This window comes from Miscanthus floridulus, chromosome 2, assembly GCF_019320115.1.
Source record: "Miscanthus floridulus cultivar M001 chromosome 2, ASM1932011v1, whole genome shotgun sequence".
Taxonomy (NCBI): domain Eukaryota; kingdom Viridiplantae; phylum Streptophyta; class Magnoliopsida; order Poales; family Poaceae; genus Miscanthus; species Miscanthus floridulus.
This window is the reverse complement of record NC_089581.1, coordinates 87350767-87359818: the sequence shown is the minus strand read 5'-3', so window position 1 is coordinate 87359818 and position 9052 is coordinate 87350767.

Below are 9052 nucleotides of genomic sequence, written 5' to 3'. Positions count from 1 at the left end.
GAATCCATAAGACCCACGTCACCTAGAAGTTCCATCGGGTGCGTCCAAAATGATTTCTAAGCCTATGGCACGTTCGACGCAAACTATGCACCTATCTTTCGTTAGGATTGGCACTATCTCCAAATGGACCAAAATGAGCTTCCACATGAGCCTCGTCACCTAGGAGTACTATCGGGTGCAAACCGTGCACCTATCTTGCGTCAAGCTTACGACTATCTCCAAACAAACCAAAACAAGCATCCACTTGAGCCTCGACGTGTAGGAGAACCATCATTGTTTCCAAAATGATTTTGTAAGCCTATGGTTCGTTCGCCGCAAACCATGCACCTATCTTGCATCAAGAATAGCACTATCTTCAAATTGACCGAAGCGAGCTTCCACTTGGCTCTTGTCAACTAGGAGTACCACCCGGTGCGTCCAAAATGATTTCTGAGCCTATGGTACATTTGGCGCAAACCGTGCACCTATCTTGCACCGACACCAACATTGTCTCCAAAATAGACTGAAACAATATTCCACTTGACCCACGTCACCTAGGAGTTCCATCGGACGCATCCAAAATGATTTCTAAACCTATGGTACGTTTGGCACAAACCGCACGCCTATCTTGTGTCAAGATTACCACTATGTCCAAATGCACCGAAACAATATATTCCACTTGAGCCCCATCACCTAGGAGTACCATCGGGTGCGTCTAGAATGATTTCTGAGCCTAAGGTACATTTGGCACAAACCGTGCAGCTATCTTGTACCGACACTAACACCATGCCCAAACGGACCGTAATGACATTCGACATGACCAACGTCTCTTAGGAGTTCCATCGGGTGCGTCCAAAATGATTTCTGAGACTATGCTACATTCACCACAAACCGTGCACCTATCTTGCGTCAAGGTTAGCACTATCTCCAAAAGGACCAAAATGAGCTTCCACATGTCCCTCATCACCTAGGAGTACCGCTAGTGTGTCCAAAATGATTTTTGAGCCTATGGTATGTCTGGCGCAAACCATGCACCTATCTTGCACCAACACTAACACTATCTCCAAATGGATCAAAACGAGGTTCCACATGACCCACGCCACCTAGGAGTTCCATCGGGTGCATCCAAAACGATTTCCAAGCCTATGGTACGTTCGGCACAAACCGTGCACCTATCTTGCACCAACACAAACACTATCTCCTAACGGATCGAAAGGAGGTTCCAACTGACCCACATCACCTAGGAGTTCCATCGGGTGCATCCAAAACGATTTCTGAGCCTATGGTACGTTCGACACAAACCGTGCACCTATCTTGCACCAACACTAACACTATCTCCAAACAGTTCGAAACGAGGTTCCACATGACCCACGTCACCTAGGAGTTGCATCGGGTGCATCCAAAACGATTTATGAGCCTATGGTACGTTCGGCGCAAATCGTGCACCTATCTTGCGTCAAGCTTAGCACTATCTCCACACATACCGAAACAAGCATCCACTTGAGCCTCGACGCGTAGGAGAACCATCATTGTGTCCAAAACGATTTTGTAAGCCTATGGCATGTTCAGCGCAAACCGCGCACCTATCTTGTGTCAAGACTAGCACTATGTCCAAACAGACCAAAACAAGATATTCCACTTGAGCCTCGTCACCTAGGAGTACCATCGAGTGCGTCTAGAATGATTTATGAGCCAATGGTACATGTGGCGCAAACCGTGCACCTATCTTGTATCGACACCAACACTGTCTCCTAACGGACCGAAACAAGATTCCACATGACCCACGTCACTTAGTAGTTCCATTGGGTTCATCCAAGTGCTTTTCGAGCCTACGGTATGTTTGGTGCAAACCGTGCACCTATCTTGCACCAACACTAACACTATCTCCAAACGGATCGAAACAAGGTTACACATGACCCACATCATCTAGGAGTTCCATCGGGTGCATCCAAAATGATTTCATAGCCTATGGTACGTTCGGCGCATACCGTGCACCTATCTTGCATCAAGATAAGCACTATCTCCAAATTGACTGAAACGAGATATTCCACTAGAGCCTCATCACCTAGGAGTACCATCGGCTGCATCCAAAATCATTTCTGATCCAACGGTACGTGTGGTGCAAACCGTGCACGTATCTTGCACCGACACTAACACTGTCTTCAAACGGACCAAAACGAGAATCCACATGACCCACGCCACCTAGAAGTTCCATCGGGTGCGTCCAAAATGATTTCTAAGCCTATGGCACGTTCGACGCAAACCGTGCACCTATCTTCCGTTAGGATTGGCACTATCTCCAAATGGACCGAAATGAGCTTCCACATGAGCCTCGTCACCTAGGAGTACTATCGGGTGCAAACCATGCACCTATCTTGTGTCAAGCTTACGACTATCTCCAAACAAACCAAAACAAGCATCCACTTGAGCCTCGACGTGTAGGAGAACCATCATTGTGTCCAAAACAATTTTGTAAGCCTATGGTTCGTTCGCCGCAAACCATGCACCTATCTTGCGTCAAAAATAGCACTATCTTCAAATGGACCGAAGCGAGGTTCCACTTGACCCTCGTCAACTAGGAGTACCACCCGGTGCGTCCAAAATGATTTCTGAGCCTATGGTACATTTGGCGCAAACCGTGCACCTATCTTGCACCGACACCAACATTGTCTCCAAAATAGACCGAAACAATATTCCACTTGACCCGCGTCACCTAGGAGTTCCATTGGGCGCATCCAAAATGATTCTAAACCTATGGTACGTGTGGTGCAAACCACACGCCTATCTTGTGTCAAGATTACCACTATGTCCAAATGCACCAAAACGATATATTCCACTTGAGCCTCATCAACTAGGAGTACCATCGGGTGCGTCCAGAATGATTTCTCAGCCTAAGGTACATTTGGCACAAACCGTGCAGCTATCTTGTACCGACACTAACACCATGCCCAAACGGACCGTAACGACATTCGACATGACCAACGTCTCTTAGGAGTTCCATCGGGTGCGTCCAAAATGATTTCTGTGCCTATGCTACGTTCGCCACAAACCGTGCACCTATCTTGCGTCAAGGTTAGCACTATCTCCAAAAGGACCAAAATGAGCTTCCACATGTCCCTCATCACCTAGGAGTACCGCTAGTGTGTCCAAAATGATTTTTGAGCCTATGGTATGTCTGGCGCCAACCGTGCACCTATCTTGCACCAACACTAACACTATCTCCAAATGGATCAAAACGAGGTTCCACATGACCCACGCCACCTAGGAGTTCCATCGGGTGCATTCAAAACAATTTCCAAGCCTATGGTACGTTCGGCACAAACCATGCACCTATCTTGCCCCAACACTAACACTATCCCCTAACGGATCGAAAGGAGGTTCCAACTGACCCACATCACCTAGGAGTTCCATCGGGTGCATCCAAAACGATTTCTGAGCCTATGGTACGTTTGACACAAACCGTGCACCTATCTTGCACCAACACTAACACTATCTCCAAATAGTTCGAAACGAGGTTCCACATGACCCACGTCACCTAGGAGTTGCATCGGGTGCATCCAAAATGATTTATGAGCCTATGGTACATTCGGCGCAAACCGTGCACCTATCTTGCGTCAAGCTTAGCACTATCTCCAAACATACCAAAACAAGCATCCACTTGAGCCTCGACGCGTAGGAGAACCATCATTGTGTCCAAAACGATTTTGTAAGCCTATGGCATGTTCAGCGCAAACCACGCACCTATCTTGTGTCAAGACTAGCACTATGTCCAAACAGACCAAAACGAGATATTCCACTTGAGCCTCGTCACCTAGGAGTACCATCTGGTGCGTCTAGAATGATTTCTGAGCCAATGGTACATGTGGCACAAACCGTGCACCTATCTTGCATCGACACTAACACTGTCTCCTAACGGACCGAAACAAGATTCCACATGACCCACGTCACTTAGTAGTTCCATCGGGTGCGTCCAAGTGCTTTTCGAGCCTATGGTACGTTCGGCGCAAACCGTGCACCTATCTTGCACCAACACTAACACTATCTCCAAACGGATCGAAACAAGGTTACACATGACCCACATCATCTAGGAGTTCCATCGGGTGCATCCAAAATGATTTCATAGCCTATGGTACGTTCGGCGCATACCATGCACCTATCTTGCGTCAAGATAAGCACTATCTCCAAATTGACTGAAACGAGGTATTCCACTAGAGCCTCATCACCTAGGAGTACCATTAGCTGCGTCCAAAATAATTTCTGATCCAACGGTACATGTGGTGCAAACCGTGCATGTATCTTGCACCGACACTAACACTGTCTTCAAACGGACCGAAACAAGAATCGACAAGACCCACGCCACCTAAAAGTTCCATCGGGTGCGTCCAAAACGATTTCTAAGCCTATGGCACGTTCGACGCAAACCATGCACCTATCTTCCGTTAGGATTGGCACTATCTCCAAATGGACCGAAATGAGCTTCCACATGAGCCTCGTCACCTAGGAGTACTATCGGGTGCAAACCATGCACCTATCTTGCATCAAGCTTACGACTATCTCCAAACAAACAGAAACAAGCATCCACTTGAGCCTCGACGTGTAGGAGAACCATCATTGTGTCCAAAACGATTTTGTAAGCCTATGGTTCGTTCGCCGCAAACCATGCACCTATCTTGCGTCAAAAATAGCACTATCTTCAAATGGACCGAAGCGAGCTTCCACTTGACCCTCGTCAACTAGGAGTACCACCCGGTGCGTCCAAAATGATTTCTGAGCCTATGGTACATTTGGCGCAAACCGTGCACCTATCTTGCACCGACACCAACATTGTCTCCAAAATAGACCAAAACAATATTCCACTTGACCCACGTCACCTAGGAGTTCCATCGGGCGTATCCAAAATGATTTCTAAACCTATGGTACGTTCGGCGCAAACCGCACACCTATCTTGTGTCAAGATTACCACTATGTCCAAATGCACCGAAACAATATATTCCACTTGAGCCTCATCACCTAGGAGTACCATCGGGTGCGTCTAGAATGATTTCTGAGCCTAAGGTACATTTGTCACAAACCGTGCAGCTATCTTGTACCGACACTAACACCATGCCCAAACGGACCGTAACGACATTCGACATGACCAACGTCTCTTAGGAGTTCCATTGGGTGCATCCAAAATGATTTCTGAGCCTATGCTACATTCACCACAAACCGTGCACGTATCTTGCGTCAAGGTTGGCACTATCTCCAAAAGGACCAAAATGAGCTTCCACATGTCCCTCATCACCTAGGAGTACCGCTAGTGTGCCCAAAATGATTTTTGAGCCAATGGTATGTCTGGCGCAAACCGTGCATCTATCTTGCACCAACACTAACACTATCTCCAAATGGATCAAAACGAGGTTCCACATGACCCACGCCACCTAGGAGTTCCATCGGGTGCATCCAAAATGATTTCCAAGCCTATGGTACGTTCGGCACAAACCGTGCACCTATCTTGCACCAACACTAACACTATCTCCTAACGGATCAAAAGGAGGTTCCAACTGACCCATGTCACCTAGGAGTTCCATCGGGTGCATCCAAAATGATTTCTGAGCCTATGGTACATTCGACACAAACCGTGCACCTATCTTGCACCAACACTAACACTATCTCCAAACAGTTCGAAATGAGGTTCCACATGACCCACATCACCTAGGAGTTGCATCGGGTGCATCCAAAACTATTTATGAGCCTATGGTACGTTCGGCGCAAACCGTGCACCTATCTTGCGTCAAGCTTAGCACTATCTCCAAACAAACCGAAACAAGCATCCACTTGAGCCTCGACGTGTAGGAGAACCATCATTGTGTCCAAAACGATTTTGTAAGCCTATGGTTCGTTCACCGCAAACCATGCACCTATCTTGCGTCAAAAATAGCACTATCTTCAAATGGACCGAAGCGAGCTTCCACTTGACCCTCGTCAACTAGGAGTACCACCTGGTGCGTCCAAAATGATTTCTGAGCCTATGGTACATTTGGCACAAACCGTGCACCTATCTTGCACTGACACCAACATTGTCTCCAAAATAGACCGAAACAATATTCCACTTGACCCACGTCCCCTAGGAGTTCCATCGGACGCATCCAAAATGATTTCTAAACCTATGGTACGTTCGGCGCAAACCGCACGCCTATCTTGTGTCAAGATTACCACTATGTCCAAATGCACCGAAACAATATATTCCACTTAAGCCTCATCACCTAGGAGTACCATCGGGTGCATCCAGAATGATTTCTAAGCCTAAGGTACATTTGGTACAAACTGTGCAGCTATCTTGTACCGACACTAACACCATGCCCAAACAGACCGTAACGACATTCGACATGACCAACGTCTCTTAGGAGTTCCATCGGGTGCGTCCAAAATGATTTCTGAGCCTATGCTAGGTTCGCCACAAATCGTGCACCTATCTTGCGTCAAGGTTAGCACTATCTCCAAAAGGACCAAAATGAGCTTTCACATGTCCCTCATCACCTAGTAGTACCGCTAGTGTGTCCAAAATGATTTTTGAGCCTATGGTATGTCTGGCGCCAACCGTGCACCTATCTTGCACCAACACTAACACTATCTCCAAACAGATCAAAACGAGGTTCCACATGACCCACGCCACCTAGGAGTTCCATCGGGTGCATCCAAAACGATTTCCAAGCCTATGGTACGTTCGGCACAAACCATGCACCTATCTTGCACCAACACTAACACTATCTCCTAACGGATCGAAAGGAGGTTCCAACTGACCCACATCACCTAGGAGTTCCATCGGGTGCATCCAAAACGATTTCTGAGCCTATGGTACGTTCGACACAAACCGTGCACCTATCTTGCACCAACACTAACACTATCTCCAAACAGTTCGAAACGAGGTTCCACATGACCCACGTCACCTAGGAGTTGCATCGGGTGCATCCAAAATGATTTATGAGCCTATGGTACGTTCGGCGCAAACCGTGCACCTATCTTGCGTCAAGCTTAGCACTATCTCCACACATACCGAAACAAGCATCCACTTGAGCCTCGATGCGTAGGAGAACCATCATTGTGTCCAAAATGATTTTGTAAGCCTATGGCATGTTCAGCGCAAACCGCGCACCTATCTTGTGTCAAGACTAGCACTATGTCCAAACAGACCAAAACAAGATATTCCACTTGAGCCTCGTCACCTAGGAGTACCATCGAGTGCGTCTAGAATGATTTATGAGCCAATGGTACATGTGGCGCAAACCGTGCACCTATCTTGTGTCGACACCAACACTGTCTCCTAATGGACCGAAACAAGATTCCACATGACCCACGTCACTTAGTAGTTCCATCGGGTTCATCCAAGTGCTTTTTGAGCCTATGGTACGTTTGGTGCAAACCGTGCACCAATCTTGCACCAACACAAACACTATCTCCAAACGGATCGAAACAAGGTTACACATGACCCACATCATCTAGGAGTTCCATCGGGTGCATCCAAAATGATTTCATAGCCTATGGTACGTTCGGCGCATACCGTGCACCTATCTTGCATCAAGATAAGCACTATCTCCAAATTGACTGAAACGAGATATTCCACTAGAGCCTCATCACCTAGAAGTACCATCGGCTGCATCCAAAATCATTTCTGATCCAACGGTATGTGTGGTGCAAACCATGCACGTATCTTGCACCGACACTAACACTGTCTTCAAACGGACCAAAACGAGAATCCACAAGACCCACGCCACCTAGAAGTTCCATCGGGTGCGTCCAAAATGATTTCTAAGCCTATGGCACGTTCGACGCAAACCGTGCACCTATCTTCCGTTAGGATTGGCACTATCTCCAAATGGACCAAAATGAGCTTCCACATGAGCCTCGTCACCTAGGAGTACTATCGGGTGCAAACCATGCACCTATCTTGTGTCAAGCTTACGACTATCTCCAAACAAACCAAAACAAGCATCCACTTGAGCCTCGACGTGTAGGAGAACCATCATTGTGTCCAAAACAATTTTGTAAGCCTATGGTTCGTTCGCCGCAAACCATGCACCTATCTTGCGTCAAAAATAGCACTATCTTCAAATGGACTGAAGCGAGGTTCCACTTGACCCTCGTCAACTAGGAGTACCACCCGGTGTGTCCAAAATGATTTCTGAGCCTATGGTACATTTGGCGCAAACCGTGCACCTATCTTGCACCGACACCAACATTGTCTCCAAAATAGACCGAAACAATATTCCACTTGACCCGCGTCACCTAGGAGTTCCATTGGGCGCATCCAAAATGATTCTAAACCTATGGTACGTGTGGTGCAAACCACACGCCTATCTTGTGTCAAGATTACCACTATGTCCAAATGCACCAAAATGATATATTCCACTTGAGCCTCATCAACTAGGAGTACCATCGGGTGCGTCCAGAATGATTTCTCAGCCTAAGGTACATTTGGCACAAACCGTGCAGCTATCTTGTACCGACACTAACACCATGCCCAAACAGACCGTAACGACATTCGACATGACCAACGTCTCTTAGGAGTTCCATCGGGTGCGTCCAAAATGATTTCTGTGCCTATGCTACGTTCGCCACAAACCGTGCACCTATCTTGCGTCAAGGTTAGCACTATCTCCAAAAGGACCAAAATGAGCTTCCACATGTCCCTCATCACCTAGGAGTACCGCTAGTGTGTCCAAAATGATTTTTGAGCCTATGGTATGTCTGGCGCCAACCGTGCACCTATCTTGCACCAACACTAACACTATCTCCAAATGGATCAAAACGAGGTTCCACATGACCCACGCCACCTAGGAGTTCCATCGGGTGCATCCAAAATGATTTCCAAGCCTATGGTACGTTCGGCACAAACCGTGCACCTATCTTGCACCAACACTAACACTATCTCCTAACGGATCAAAAGGAGGTTCCAACTGACCCATGTCACCTAGGAGTTTCATCGGGTGCATCCAAAACGATTTCTGAGCCTATGGTACATTCGACACAAACCGTGCACCTATCTTGCACCAACACTAACACTATCTCCAAACAGTTCGAAACAAGGTTCCAC